This window comes from Saccopteryx bilineata, chromosome 2 (assembly GCF_036850765.1).
Source record: "Saccopteryx bilineata isolate mSacBil1 chromosome 2, mSacBil1_pri_phased_curated, whole genome shotgun sequence".
Classification (NCBI taxonomy): Eukaryota; Metazoa; Chordata; class Mammalia; order Chiroptera; family Emballonuridae; genus Saccopteryx; species Saccopteryx bilineata.
The window spans coordinates 121,708,149-121,724,839 of NC_089491.1; the positions used below are offsets into that span (position 1 = coordinate 121,708,149).

At 38.8% G+C, this 16,691-nt stretch overlaps 1 long non-coding RNA gene across 1 annotated transcript in view; it reads right to left on the reverse strand.

Moving 5' to 3' along the window:
- The window catches only part of LOC136324625 (uncharacterized), a 79,873-nt gene that overhangs the window by 43,283 nt on the left and 19,899 nt on the right, over positions 1–16,691 (reverse strand). Inside the window, exon 2 of the long non-coding RNA XR_010729121.1 lies at positions 15,188–15,343. This is a non-coding gene — a long non-coding RNA (uncharacterized lncRNA). The remainder of the gene's footprint in view (positions 1–15,187; positions 15,344–16,691) is intronic.

Here is a 16,691-nt window from a genome sequence, read left to right on the forward strand (position 1 = left end):
AGCCTCTGGTGTGTACAATGGCCCTTTCTTAGTTTTATAAAATGAGACGTTTTCATCTCCACCATGAAGCCTGTCAGGTCTGGTCCACAGATGGCTGACATTTGTGCTCTCTCCTATATCTGCTTGTTACTTCTTAGACAAAATTTTGAGGTTAAATGTGTAAATAATATGGGAGGAAGTAAATACTTGAGGTTAATGTTTGCAGGAAAAACCAAGGAGGGGAATTTCTGCTAAACGTTTTTTCTGAAGAGCTACCCCACTTCCTACAGAATGATATAGTAACTCAAGATAAGTTTTCGCTATTCTACTTTTTAATTTGTATAATGACTACAAAAGGGTATCTCATAATCTGAAGCAGAGAGAAATTTTCAAATCAGATAAGAGTTTCATACGGTGTTTTTTTTTTGTTTGCTTCTTTGCATTTCCACTTTACAATACAGTACAAGAAAACTCAGATGTTTGAAAAACAAACAGCATAGAAAACTAAATTTCTTTCACGATAGCATTTAGGAGTTAAAAAAAGAGAAGAATAACAAAGGCCGCTAATCATCATATGTTTACTGACTATTAAAGATTTTAGAAGATTTTATTTTCTTGTGCGGTTTTTTCTATTGGTAAGGGTTCATTCATATGACTCACTACCATGTTTTTCAGATCTCACCCTTTATCACTATCAAATAATCTGTGAGGGGTGTATGTGAAGAAAATTTAGATATGTATTGATAAATTTCCTCATAATAAAATTATCTCTTGATTATGAATGTGTATCTTATTAAACTATAGAATAATGTAAAAAGTTTGGGGTGTAAATAATAAAAAACAATTTTGGCTAGTTTAAACAAAAATTAAGATTTATTGTGGAGATATTAAGGTTATTTCTCAGTACCTAAGGGCTTAGATATGCCAGTGTGTTAGGCTGCTTTTAAAATGGCTCTTAGTAATACTGGATTCTTGGTATTTATATAGTGTATAATCCCCTCCCCATGAGTGTGAACTGGATCTAGTGACTTCTAACAAATTGAATATAGCAAATATGGTGGAATGGCACTTCCAAGATTAAGTTATAAAAAACTGTGGCTTCCACCTTGTTCTTTCTCTTTCCACTCTGATGAAGGTAAATGCCACATAGAAGCTGTTACATGAAGAAGCTTATAGGGCAAGGAATAATTGGAATTCCTCTGCCAACAGCTCAAAAGGAATTGAGATTATTAATGAAACAGTCCGCAAAGACCTGAATCCTGCCAACAATCATGTGAGAACTCAGAAGAAGATCCTTCTTATCCTTCTCTAGCCAAGATTTCAGATGAAACCACAGCCTTAGTCAGCACCTTGACTGTATGTAGTCTTGTGAGAGACCCTGAGATCGCAGATCTATCCAGTTCAGACATTTCTAGATTTCTGACCCACCGAAATTGTGGGACAGTAAATCCTGTTGTTTTAAGTCATTTAGTCTTGAGTTAACTTATTACACAACAATCAATACAGTTGTCCCTCGCTATATCGCAGTTCACTTTTCATAGTCTCACTGTATCTCGGATTTTTAAATTGTATATATCTAATTTTGTATCACAGATTTTTCGCTATATTGTGAGATTTTGCAGTATATAGGTATTTTTATATATTTATTATTTTAATTATTTTTGCGGCAAAAAAAGTGTGGGCAAGTTAAAAGCAGTGTGGGAAAGGTTTATAAGAGTGGGGGGAGGGCTTATAAAGCCTTAAAATACATATATATAAATAATAAAATAAATATAAGATCATGACTTTGGTTTTCACCTATCATTGGGGGTTCTGGAACCTAACTCCCATTATAGACGAGGGACCACTATAACTAATATAATCAGCAATAGACTATAAGAGCACTGGGGAATGTATAATACATTTTTTTTCTACTCCTTGAATCTCTTTTTCTCTGAGAGTCTGCCACATTTATCGCTATCATGACCAAGCCACTCTGCCTGCTCCTTAGCAGCAAGTACACCAATAGCTCTCATATTTACCCACTTTTGATTTTTGTCATCAAAGAGAAATTAATGTCTTTGTAGGTACATTTCCAAAACAACAGCAGGAATAAGATTGGCTGACCTTGGATCAGAGGTCCACCTCTGAACCAATCTTCTACACCCAGGAAGAAAACATGCAAGGAAAAGCCTGTGATTGACCCAACTTGGATCAGTGGGCTAACATAGCAGAATTGGTAGTAATTATGAAAACTGAAGAAGGTAGTTAGACTTGCAATTTGTTTCAATTAATTTGTTCACTTTGGCTTATCATTGATGTAATTTGAATTACCAATATATATTAGTAGCATATATGAATTACTAAACTAATATATACCATCACTCTAAAAAGTAAATATAGAAAAATTTAAGGTCTCTAAAGAATCCTCCCACCTAGAAAACCCATCAGATGAAACTTGAGATTTGTGCAAGATATATGCCAAAAGTAGAAAGTAAGTAAGGACTGACATTTTTTATTATTCAGGAAGAAAATGGTTTGACATTTGAGGCTAACTGAAGCTTCTCACCCCTAGGATATCACAAGCTCCTTTGGGCCTCCACTCCAGGCTTATCATCCTACGGGTGTGGACAAACTGATACAATTCCAGCCAAGGGGAAAACAACAACAAAAAGCTAAGATCAGCTGTACCAAGATGGCAAGCATTTATCATGCTATAATATTTATCAACTACAGTTACATAATTGTGACAAATGAAAGGTCCCTTCAGAACTGCCTATATGTATAAAAGCAGAACACTGTAACCAAAGTAGACAAAATAGAGTGGCTTTGCTGCTGCCTTACTCGAATCCAAACAAAACAAATGGTAGAAAACGAGGTTATACTTTGACCATCAGACTCGCCTTGTATATCAAAAGCATTTTGTAAAAATTAGCTCTGAAACTACAGTAAATGAGCATACTTTGCTGCTGTTTCAGTGTGCTAGGAGTATTAATGAAAAGTTAAAGAAAACATCCAGCTGGAAATGGTCAAGGTAATATAATCATATGTTCAGAGGATAATGCGCGGTGAGTAGGTACATGAGTTGCCTTGGGGATCAGAGGCAGGCATGGTGGGGATGATGAAGACACCATATGCACACAGCATAGCAAATTTCTTAGGCGTTTAGGCTTTAGAATCACACTACTTGGTTTCAAATCCTGCTTCTGCCAGGTGCTAGAGACTGTGGGCACCTAATTTATACTCTGTGCCTCAGTTTCTTTAGTTATGAAATGGAAATCTTTGAGTGCCTACCTGTATAGTCTTGTTGTAAGGATGAGATAAGATAATTTATATAAAAGTCTTGCATGGGGCCTAAAACATAATAAGCATTTGGCCTGACCTGTGGTGGCGCAGTGGATGGAGCATCGACCTGGAAATGCTGAGGTCGCTGGTTCAGGGCTCTGGGGCTTGCCTGGTCAAGGCACATGTGGGAGTTGATGCTTCCAGCTCCTCCCCACTTCTCTCTTTCTCTCTCTCTCTCTCTCTCTCTCTCTCTCTCTCTCTCTGTCTCTCCCTCTCCTCTCTAAAAATGAATAAATAAATAAATAAATAAAAACCATAATAAGCATTCAAGTGTCAGCTATAATTATTACATGCATTTTGACACCAGTTTGCTAAACTCTCTCAACTTAATTGTTCTCATTTGTCAAATAAGGAAATGGTTTTAGCCATGACACACATAAAGTCAGGCATATGACCCAACATATGACAGTACACACTCACTCAACTGAATATGTTTCTTCTTATCTCTTTGAAAATAAGGGGAAATGAGTGGGCAGTCCTTACAATCATTTAGGATCAAACTTCAGTCAAAATGGTGGTGTATAAGTTTCCAAGGGTTACCATAACAATGTGCCATAAATTTGATGGCTTAAAACTACCAATGTTTATTTTTTCTTAGTTTTGGGGGTGAAAAGCAAGGTGTCAGCAGGGTCATGTTTCCTCTGAAGGCCCTAGGGAAGCAGCATTTCTTGACTCTTCCAGCTTCTGGTGGTTCCTGGTATTCCTTACTCTATGGCAGCATAACTCCAATCTCTGTTTCTGTGTTTCCATGGCTATCTTCTCTATATTGGTCTATCTCTTGTCTCCTTCCTTTCTCTTATAAAGACACCAGTCATTGGATTCAGGGTTCATCCTAAATCCAGAGTGATATCATCTGGTGATCCTCAACTAATAACATCTGTAAAGACCCTATTTTCAAATGAAGCCAAATTCTGAGGTTTTGGGTGGGCATGAACTTTGGAGGGACACTAGTCAACCCGCTCAAATGGTGGTGTTTTCAAATGCTTCCAACTTCTTACGTTTACCTTACATTTACTTCAGGCCATATTTTGGGAGTACCTACTGTATGTCAGATCCTGGGACACAAAGGTGGTTTCTCTGAAGAGTTCACAATATTTTGAAGAAGATATACACTAAACAGGGTCTCTGGAACTATAGTCACAGAATGAGAAAAATGGTTTTTTATCCCCAGATGGTTGGAGAGTGCTCCCACAGGAAAGTAAAACTTGCAGCTGTCACAGTTCTTCATTTATCTATTCAAAGCACATTTGCCAAATAAAGGTACACAGGGAGAAAGAAGCAACCAGCCAGATAGACCCTGCCCTCTGAATTAAACAGAAGTAGGCAACTTCCTTGGGTATCCAACCACCTTGCTTCCAATAGGATTGCATCCAGTAATATTCCAGGCAAATAAACATGAATATATAACACATTAAAAACCTGGAATGCAACATTTAATTTAAAATAGAGCATTTATCTTGAGTCTCTTGTCATGAGAAAAATGTTTATTTAGAAATGGAAAAAAGTATAGTAAAAATGTATATATTTCTGATTATTAATTCACTGAGACAAAATGTCATTGATTTCTAAATAATTTGCTTAACTGAGTACAGATTAATTACCATGACACAAGTTGATATTTGGTCTCTCTTTATGGGTATGATTCTTTAAAGGAAATTTTAAAAAGCAAATCTAATTTCATAAATATAATGGTTTAATATACTCCCCTGAAGCTAAGTGGTAACTGAAAGCTAGATGTTAACTTGTCATAGCACCTCGTTTTGTGAGAATAACTTCCGAGGTGCAAGAACACTTATTTCCAGCACTTGGGATGTCACAAATGTGTTATCTCTACACTTAGTGAAATCCGCCTCCATCTCCCCCATCCCACCTAGATTTTTGGTGAGTGTAGGTGTTATATTTTCTATCATAGAGGCTTTGTCCTCAGATAGAAAATCACATGTACAAAGTGTGTCACAAGGCTTTTATTATATTTCTACAACTACTTCTGCTGGAAGGTGCTGGCTTAAGCCACATCAACCTAGAATCAGGCTCAGAAGTGATATTCCTGTGCTTTTGGAAAGTCCTGGTATCTACTAGGGAATAATTATTAATCTGAGGTTGTTAAAAAGAAGGAACTGACCTTGTGAAATTGTGAAATAGGTAAACTTTCATGATCTTCCTACTTACCTTCCTACTTATCTTCTTCATATACTCTGAATAGGCAATTAGAACACAAAGATTTTCAGTGGTTTAATGAGCATTGATATATTTAAAATCTAGTGTTGTATTGTTTTTAAAAATTAGAAAACAGTAAAGAATCAATATGACTGCCATAAAAAAATGCAACAATGACATCTTATTTTTTCCAAGAGTAAGCAGAATTATTTACAACTGTTTTTTGTTTTAGTGAAGTGAAAGAAAGAGAAAGAGAGAGGGAGAGAAGGAGGGGGAAGAACAGGAAGTATCAACTCCCATATGTGCCTTGACCAAGGAAACCCCACATTTCAAATCTGCAACCTCAGCATTCCAGGTTGACACTTTATCCACTGCACCACCACAGGTCAGGCTTACAACTCTTTTTCAAAGCCCACTTATATCTATCCAACCTTCAGTCATAGTCATCTCTAAGATCTCTTTAAAATATGACAAAAGATATGGACCTTCTCATTTAAAAATACATAAATGCAATTTATAAGTATTTTCAGTAGATGTTTAGATTCTTAGCTCCTTTCCAAGGGACCAAGCCCATTCTTATACCATCTTTAGACTCATTCTCTCTTACATCGAAATGGGGTAGGGGCTGGGATGGCAGTTATTCTTTCTTCTTCCAAGCCAGACTAGCTTCTGAATGTCTTCTTCTATGCTATCACTCTACACACAGACCCAGTCATCCTTCTGATGTTAGGAGTTTGTCTGTCAATCACTATGGGGAAATAATAGGAGGATTTCAAAAATAACAACAGGGCAGTTACAAAGCTTAAAAGGCCCTCACTTCCTTGCCCATAGGGTTATAAGAAAGTTGGTTGGCCATCACTGACTGCTCTCTAGATTTTTTTCTTTCAAGGTGGACCTCTTCTGATTCAATTGTTAATTGAACTCTTCTTCCTATCTAGGAATACCTCAGAGTGTTCCTTGTTCCTCAGAGTAACCTTGTCTCAAATAGAGTAGCCCAGTTTCAAGTAGGTAATTTGCATCCCTGAGCTCCTGTGGATTGAGTGACTACAATTTAATGACTCTGGTCACACCCAAACTTGGCTGTACTCTCTCTACACAGATTCTCTGACCTTTTCCCAAAGAAATAGATAAATGTCATGAATTTCTTACAAAAGAAAGCCAGTTTTTTTCAAGAATGTCATAAGCACACTGGAAAGGGGATTATAACTGAGAATACAAAATACTTTAGAAAGAAAACTACCCCGCAGGAACTTACAACCATTTCTCATTGTTCTCCTAGCTTTCCCAGTTTATATTCTTCTCTCACCCAACTTCATTATGCTACAGTCTGAGTATTTCCTTAGCTTCATGGATTATTTTGAATTCGAAAAAAAAGATGCCACCACTCTGAATTATATACTCTGGGTCAAATAAGTTTGCAAATATGATGTATATGTTTGCTCACTTATCATTTGCATTGGGTGTGGGAGACAGGCTATAAGCAGGCAGGGTCCTTATAGCCTAAGGCTTAGTTTTAAGACTAAGATCTTTTCAAAACTAAGCTCTTCCCCACACCCTTAACTGTTGCATGATGTGAGGTGATGCACTCTCATGATGAATCCCATGTATGCCTCAGATAAGTGACTTTGTATCAGAGACTTCCTTATTTGTATATTGGCTTAAAGGTTTGGATTTCTACACTATAAAATGGAGCAAACCCGGAGCTTGCTCTCTCTCAGTTCCTGAGATTAGCATTAGAGAGGAGAGCAGAGAAAGGTCACGTGGAGGAGAGGAGAAGCATCCAAGATAGCGAACTGCTGAAGAAGAAGCCAGTTTGTGCAGAGAGAAGGAGATGGGGAACAGAGGTGAATAAGGTTGATGAGGTACAAACCTTTGATTCTAGAAAAACTCAGATAAGTCAGTGGCTTTGGGAGCCCTGAATGGAAAGGGAAGTGTTTTTCCACTGTGTGCTTTCTTGCCTGCTGGGTGCAAGCTAGGATTAAAGCTAATGGCCCACTAGTTCTTGGCTTTGTTGTTTCATTACCGTCTATCCAAATCAAATGCGAACCTGCATTGGCCAGGCGGCTGTGATGGTGGCCGTGGCTAGTGGCCTTACATATACCTTTGTTTTTTATTTCATCACAGTTTAGGCTTGTAAAATCAGTATCCACAGCCACCATCACAGCAGCCTGGCCCATGCAGGTTTGCATTGGATTCAGATAGTCAGTAAAGAAACAATGGAGCCAAAAGCTGATGGGCCATCATCTTTAATCCTAGCTTGCACCCGGCAGGCAAGTAAAAACGCACACTGGGCTCCAAAACCCACTCATTCAGTGCTCACAAAGCTACTGACTTATCCGAGTTTCCGAGAATCAAAGGTTTCTAGCTCACCAGACTTATTCACCTCTGTTCCCCATCTCCTTCCTTCTCCCTGCACAAACTCTGCACAAACTGGCCTCTCACTCAACACTCTGCCATCTTGGCTGCTTCTCCTGGCCTCCTCCACGTGGCCTCTCTCTGCTCTTCTCTCTAATGCTAATCTCAGAAACCTAGAGAGCAAGCTCCGGGTCTGCCCCACTTCACAGTGTAGAAATCCAGATCTTTAATCCAATATACAAAATAGGGAAGTCTCTAATACAAAGTCACTTATCTGAGGCATGATGGGATTGCACCACCCCACATCCAAAAGGGTGAGAAAGGCTTAGTCCTAAAACCAAGCCCCAGGCTACAAGGATCCTGCCTGCCCACAGCCCCCCCTCAACACACATTAATATCACCTGGGCAACGGGCTTCCATGTGGGCAGCACTATCTTTAACAAAGTGAGCATAATATATTTTATCTGCCCAACAAGGCTCTTTTTTTTTTTTTTACATTGACTCCCCTACCTAGGGTTAATGATTTAGCAACAACAAAAAGAAGATACCTAGTTAAGTTTTCATTTCAGATAACCAAAAGATAATTTCAGTATGAGCATATCCCAAACATTTTGTGAGATATATACTAAAAATATTGTTGTTGTTTATCTGATTCTAACTGAACTGGGTATTCTGTATTTTATCTGGCAACCTTATATCCTATCCTAACCCATTTCCATAAAATAGGTTAGCCTTCAAGTTCAGTAACCTCTACAGATTTAAAGAACATCTTTGTTATTCTATAACAACAGAAGGAAATGTTAAAGGTTCAAGAAACCACTCCTGGCCTTGCAGCACTTCCCTGAATCCTCTGACATTGATGCTTTTGGCTGAGTGGGACAGGCCAGTTGATGCCAGACCTATATAATACTTGTGTGTCTGGAGAATGTTTGTTTTCTTCCCTTTTTCTCACTGATTTGAATTTTTGATTTTGTCTTTCACTAAAATAAGTGCCATGGGTCTAGTTTGTCTATCACCTGCCCTGGGTCTAGATTTGTCTTCTATTCTGCCATAGAATTACTAAATGAGGATTATGTTGCTAATGACCCAGCAGAGATTCTCTGGTATCTGTGGCAACAGTGCAAGGAGGACTAAAGTCTACAAATAATTTACACCTGAATTTTAATCTTCTCCTCAATAAAAGCAGAGAAACCCAAAGGCAGAAAAGCTGATTTGAATGTCATTGCCATTATTCCACTGGTTTACAATCTGGGAAGATTTAGAATGTGTCAGGGATAGCCTGGAGAATGGATTTCAGATTAGCTCTTCTTTCATGGTTGGCAGTTGTGAGCACCTCAGAAACCATGGTTGTCATGGGAAGAGGTACACACCAAGTGTGTAACTAATTTAATGCAACACTTTTATAGTTATACTATCATGCCAACTGATACCGTTTTTTAATCTAAACATAACTGTAATTAAAATGTTATCACTACTGTATGAAACCAATAATTTCTAAGTTGTTTTATATGACAGCTGCTTTAAACTTGCGGATGAGCAAAATGTCAAAACCTACTTTCAAAGAAAGCTGTCTTCTGGGACAGCATTTATAGTTGCTTGGTAGTAAACTGGCTTTCTACCACTTCTAAAGGGAAGCTGTCCACAGAAAAAGCTGTCATGTTTGTGGTCAGGATGGTCACCTCTAAGATAGGTAATGGAGACTGAAAATTCCAGGACACCTGCCTTCTGTGTCCATTGCTAAATTCATTAAACAAAGTGACCATGATTAAGGTGGTTCTAACAACTAGGCAGTCTACTGAGCACATCAAAACCTAAGCCAATAAATACCTCAAGGCTAAAAAGTTAAAATGTTAGGGCAACCAATCACAAACAGCCAACCAGCCTTTTTCAAACAATGCTTAAGCTGTAGACAATCAGTAAATTTTTTTTTGCTTCATTTCCTCCATTTCTCTATTAAGTCTCTCTTCTAGCCCCTTAGTGAAGTACTTTGAACCATTCTGTTTGTTGCTGCCCAATTCAAATCAATTTTTGCTCAAATAAAACAAAATTTTTCATATACCACAGTTTTATCTTTTTACACCATAAAGAAATCATTTATAGACGTGGCATTTGGAAGCACAGAGAAATGGAGTAGAGCAGATGATTAGAGCAGATGACTATTTCCCAAGAGCAGAATCTATAACAGGAAGGCTGTTTGTACCATTGGTATGTAAACCCACTTCTTAGGGGAGCACACAAGGGCTCCATAGTTCTAAAATTTGCATGTGACTTCTTAGGGGTCAAGGGAGAGTTCAGAGAACTTGAAAACAGCTTAGGAGCTTGATCAGGCCAAAGACTAAAAATAAGCCTTTAGGGTAGGTAGACACAGAGAGAGTTCTCAGGCCTGAGACTCAAGGTCTTAAGGACCTTGCCATGTAACCTGGTGAAGCAATGAGCCTGCCTGCATGTTCTAGCTGCTAATGGAGACAAGTCATCCTGCCTTTAGTTGTTTTTTTTGTGTTGTTGTTTTTTTTGACGCAGACCTGAATCTGCACTGTTTTTATTCTATCTGCCGGTTCTGATAATCTCATTACTTTGTTAATTAAATTTTTAGCTTATTTTAATCTCCCTTTAATAGTTCACTTTTAACAGCGAGGAAGAGGAAGTTGCACCTCAGGGAATAGTGTTGGCCTCAAAGGTAGCTCAGCAGTCTTCCTCCCTGTGCTTCAAATTATATCCTCTTTCCTGTCCTGACAGAGTGCTCCAAAGACACAGGTCAAAAATATTCTTCCAGGTAATTTAAGAAGACCATAAGCTAAATTACTCTTCAGGGGAAAAGTGCAAATAGTCTGAAAGGCTCCGGAAATTGCAAAAAAAAAAAAAAAAAAAGACACCCAGAGGCTGTTCATAGACCGAAGGCCAGGTCTCTATCCAGAGCCATCGCTTCTACTCCTCTTCCCTTCCTGCCTCTCCCTCCTTCCCTTATAATGTAATTTTATTTAGGAATTACCTCTTCATATTCTTTGGTCATTTTTCTATTTGGCTGTACATGAATGTGCATGTGTGTTGTGTATATGTTAAATTATATTTTCCATGTTGCTTATCGTGTTAGGATATGACACTTGTTCCCTATTTGCTCTCTTCAGGCAGAGACCAGATGCTGACAAGAACCTTTTTAGGTGTGATTATGTACTTAGCCACCTATTCTTAGTACTTTGTCTGTCTATGTAATGTCGATAGAAGATATATGTTCCCCTGCCCACTGGCTCTTTTAGTGAGTGGGAAATTCAAAAGATGCCAGCTTTTTGTTCATTCTGTCTAGGCCAACCCATAAAGAATATCAACTCTGTTAAACTTGAAAAAAATATGTTTGTCTACTTATTATTTATCTTTTCATTTTGTTCATTGTGGTTTATGGTGACCAGAGTTTAAGTCAGGGGTCCCCAAACTTTTTATACAGGGGGCCAGTTCACTGTCCCTCAGACTGTTGGAGGGCTGGACTATAAAAAACTATGGAAGGGCCCTGGCCGGTTGGCTCAGTGGTAGAGCATCAGCCTGGCTTGCAGGAGTTCCGGGTTTGATTCCCAGCCAGGGCACACAGGAGAAGTGCCCATCTGCTTCTCCAGCCCTCCCTCTCTCCTTCCTCTCTGTCTCTCTCTTCCCCTCCCGCAGCCAAGGCTCTATTGGAGCAAAGTTTGCCCGGGTGCTGAGGATGGCTCTGTGGCCTCTGCCTCAGGTGCCAGAATGGCTCTGATTGCAGCAGAGCGACGCCCCAAGATGGGCAGAGCATCGCCTCCCCCCCCCCCCCCACCGTGGGCATGCCGGTGGATCCCGGTTGGGCGCATGCGGGAGTCTGTCTGACTGCCTCCCCCTTTCTAGCTTCGGAAAAAAATACAAAAAACAAAAACAAAACTATGGAGAAATCCCTATGCACACTGCACATATCTTATTTTAAAGTAAAAAAACAAAACGGGAACAGATACAATATTTAAAATAAAGAACAAGTAAATTTAAATCAACAAACTGACCAGTATTTCAATGAGAACTATGCTCCTCTCACTGACCACCAATGAAAGAGGTGCCCCTTCCGGAAGTGCGGGGGGGGGGGCAGATAAATGGCCTCAGGGGGCCGCATGTGGCCTGCAGGCCGTAGTTTGGGGACCCCTGGTTTAAGTTTTCATGCAGTTATGACTCTGTATTTCCCATAAGAATTTCATGTACTTTCTGCCTTAAAAAATATTCATTATGAAAAAAATCCATTATGAATGTAAATTTAAAAATATATAACTAAGAATAAAAACAGTTTAAATAGCTATAACAGCCAAATTAGTACAGTGTTTTGTGGTATTTACCAGTATGAAAATGAAGTAACAGAATCAGGAACATGCTTTTCTGATCTCTACCATATGCCAGCCATGTGCACTCGATGCTTTAAGAGCAAGAAACTCTAAGAATGTTCTTTTTCCTCTTTCCCTTCATTTCCCAACAGTCAGTCTTAAAGCTGTTAAGTAGAGTTGAGAAAAACAGGCATGTGCTAAGGGCAAGGCTGTGGAGGATGGGAGTGCTGGACTACTCCAGAGGACATGTCACAGCCTGAATGGTGTGAGGAGAACACATATATCTACTTTCAGTTAATACTTGCAGTTGTTAGCTCAAGGTCCATAGGTGAGAAGTATTTCATTTTCATATGAAGAAGTTAATTATTTAATAAAAAGTCTTTATTGTTTAGGATCTTATTGGTTGCAAGGGATAGTAAGTAAAACTAGGTTACACAAAAAGAAGAAGGAGGAGATGGAGGAGGAGGAACTTAGAAAGCCTTTGGGTATCCCACCGAATCTACTGAATAACCAAGTCACAAGAAGAACCAGAATGCAGCAGAGCCCTCTGGACCACTCAGATAAGGAGTTTAAATGTCATCACCAGGATGTTCTCCATGCTTTTCATCTCTGTTTCTCTTTGTGTTCTCTCTCTCTCTAAAATGGTTTTCCTTATACAATAAGGAAGAAAATGGCTGCCCAGTTTATGATTTTACTTGCAACAAACACATACATACACAAACACATACGTACAATAAGTACAATACATACAGGAAAGAGACCACCTTGATTTTCAGTGTTTTCAGGTCCAAAAATTCCAGTGAATGGATTCACTGGCCAAGCTTAGGCAGCCTATGTAGATCTTTCTACTCATCACCATCTCTTAGGGGGATAGGTGATCAGTTCTACTTTAAACTTATTCTGACTTAACACTGTTCTCTGCAAATGATTCTATACTAACTCTGATGCTGAACTCAGGAAAAGGTAAACATTTATATAAGAAATGAGAATTTCAAAGTTAATATGTTGCCTTCTGTGTTACATGAAGTCTATAAGAGGTTGTCAGAAGTTGGATGTCAAAGTGTAAGGTTATTTTTTATGAATCCTACCAGTTACTATCCAAAAAGAATGTAGTTAATTATAGTACCATAAACAAAGTATGAGCATTGTCATTTCCCTATAACAACATGAACACTGAACATGATTAATCTTTTTTTTTTTTGTATTTTTCTGAAGCTAGAAACGGGGAGAGACAGTCAGACAGACTCCCGCATGCGCCCGACCGGGATCCACCCGGCACACCCACCAGGGGGCGACGCTCTGCCCACCAGGGGGCGATGCTCTGCCCCTCCAGGGTGTCACTCTGTTATGACCAGAGCCACTCTAGCACCTGGGGTAGAGGCCAAGGAGCCATCCCCAGCGCCCAGGCCATCTTTGCTCCAATGGAGCCTCCGCTGCGGTAGGGGAAGAGAGAGACAGAGAGGAAGGAGAGGGGGAGGGGTGGAGAAGCAGATGGGCGTTTCTTCTGTGTGCCCTGGCCGGGAATCGAACCCGGGACTTCTGCACGCCAGGCCGACGCTCTACCACTGAGCCAACTGGCCAGGGCTGATTAATCTTTTTAATATCCATCCATCTGAGAAGTGAAGAATAGCATATTGTTTTACATTTTCTTACTAGTAAATTGCATATCTTCTACTTTATTATCCACTTCTTTTGTTCTCTAATAAATTGCCTATTCCTATATTTTGCTTATTTTTCTTTTTCATTTTTCAACTTTTAGTTCTTTGTGTGAAATATTAATTTTAATTTATTACATTTTAATTTTTATTTACTATATATTTAACAGTAACCTCTTCTTTTACATGCCCCACTGTTTTTTGCTTGTTTTTAAAGCATCAGAGTGAGAGAAACAGAAACTGGAACACGGATCTGCTCCTGTATGTGCCCTAACTGGGGATGGAACTGGCAACCTCAGCGCTTCAGGATGATACTCCATTATCATTTTTTTACCTGTCATTTGTTATCAGCTTTTTCTGTGATGCTTCTTGTACAGAAATATTTTTGGGGGGTCATATGTATGAATTGTTTCTTTTCTTTTCTTTCCTTTTTGTATTTTTCCGAAGTAAAAAGCGGGGGGGGGGGCAGCAGACAGATGGACTCCCGCATGTGCCTGACCGAGATCCACCCAGCAAGCCCACCAGGAAGTGATGCCTGGCCCATCTGGGGCGTTGCTCTGTTGCAACCAGAGCCATTCTAGCACCTGTGACAGAGGCCATAAAGCTATCCTCAGTGCCCAGGCCAACCTTGTCCCCATGGAGCCCTAGCTGCAGGAGGGGAAGAGAGAGACAGAGAGGAAGGAGAGGGGAAAGAATGGAAAAGCAGATGGGCACCTCTCCTGTGTGCCCTGGCCGGGAACCAAACCCGGCACTTCTACACACTGGGCCAACGCTCTACCACTGAGCTAACCAGCCAGGGCCTTGAAGCTTTTGTATCCATCTCTACTTGTATGGATATATGAACGACCTAACTTTTTTTCTATTGGATTTATTTAGCAATATAATTTAAGTAAATTTTATTTTGTTTATGATGTAGTAGTCTAACTTCGTTACAGCTAGAATACCAGTGGTCAGAATTATGTGAAATAAATCAATCCTCATCTCTCCAAACATATTCCTCAAAAGAGTACACATTTGATGTTAGCCTTCGACTTTTCTCTATGCATATAAATGCATTGATATTTGTGTGTGTATGTGTGTTTATATACACATACACATATATACATGTACAAATAAACATTACATAAAAGCATAATCTGTTTTTATTCTATTCTTCTTTAATTTGCTTTCTTTGCTTAAAATGTGGGGAAGGAATCCCAAACCAGTGGTATATGGCTGTACCTCATTCTTTAAAAAGGTATAATAGTATGCTTTATTAAGAAGCGACAAACCTGTCTCATAAGGCACAACCAATTAACGTCCCAGCTGAAGACGTTCCCAGGGTAAACTGTTCAGTTGTCCCAACTCTCCAAGTTCTCCTCTGAATGGTGAGCCCAAATCTCTACCAAGTTCCTTACTCACCTCCCCTAGGAGAGTGTCACAGTACCTATCTGCTTCAGTCTTCAAAAAGGGCAACCTTCTGTTGTGTGGCCATCAATTACTCAGTTCCAGCATCTCGGTACGCTCAGCCAGCTTCCTTCTTAATGACTTGCAGGTCTGGCTGCTCCATTTAATATTCTGTATGAAAAGAAAAGAAGCATTTAAAGTATCACTATTCTACTGCTGACCTTTTAGTATTTTTAAATCTATTGGTGGGTTTGAGGATGGATATAGTTAAAAATAACTGAAGACTTTTGCAATATTTATGGATCTCTCATTAATCTTTGATTCCATAGACAAGTAACACATAGTGAAGTCATGTGATTCTGATATTGATTCAAGGTTTCAGAGCTTTCACTGCCACAGAATCTCAATCAGGGTTCATTTATTCCTGAAATATATAGTTATCACTATTTACCAAGCACTGTGTTAAGTGCTGTGGATATACTAGTGAGCACTGTAGTCACAATCTCAGGAAGTTATAAATTTTTTTAAACAAAATTTAATCCTAGAGGTAATTGAAAGCATTCTTTGTCCTCAGTTCTCCTTTGAAGCATTTATTCAAACATTTGATGCAGATTATCCTTCCTTATGTCCTCCTTCCATAAGAAATAAGCTCAGCATTTTTCCTGTCTAGAAGAGAATGTATTTTCTATCTAGACAGAAATAGCTATCTCTACCTGGAATATCTAGAAATATCCTCTCTATTTAGAAGAGACGGTATCATATAACCATAGGTACCACTATAACATTTTCAAACAAGTTTTGTCTGTTTAACAATATTTATTTACCTCCTACTATATATTGAACACACTGATCTAAGATCTAAACCCAGAAGTTATTTTTTTGTGTCATGGGCCTTGTTAGTAGTCTAAAGTCTATAAGTTTCTTCTCAGAACAATATTTGTATAAATTAATAAATTACCATACATTGGATTACAAGGAAAAGAAATTATCATATACTTTGGTTAACAATGTTAATTCATTTCTACAAGCCCTGCTGTTAAGTGAAGTCTTTAATTTAAAAAAAAAAAGCTGTATTAATTTTAATAGGAAAATTTATTATGTCTTAACCTAAGACATCCAAACAATTTTTTAAGATTTAAATAAATAATTGTGTGTGTGTGTTGCAAACCAAAATTAATTCTAAACTATCATCAACAATAAGAAGCATTCACTTGAGCAAACAGAACCACAGCCAGGAGACAGAGATTTAGGCAGCAACTTGAATTCTGTGCCATTGAGACAAAAAGGGAGGACGCTTTCTACAGTAAAAATTCCTGCTCAAGTTCTAAATTAGGTCCCTTTTGTGTAAATATGATACCAAAATTGTGAAGTACCGATAGGTCGACATAGATGTAAACAAGGATACAATTTGTGTAATTCTGAATTGACGAGACAGGTCTCAGTGTGTTGTTAGAAAGACGAAATCAGGGTTTTCCTGCGGTGGTTGACTCAGACAGCATAAACAAGTGGGGCACAATGT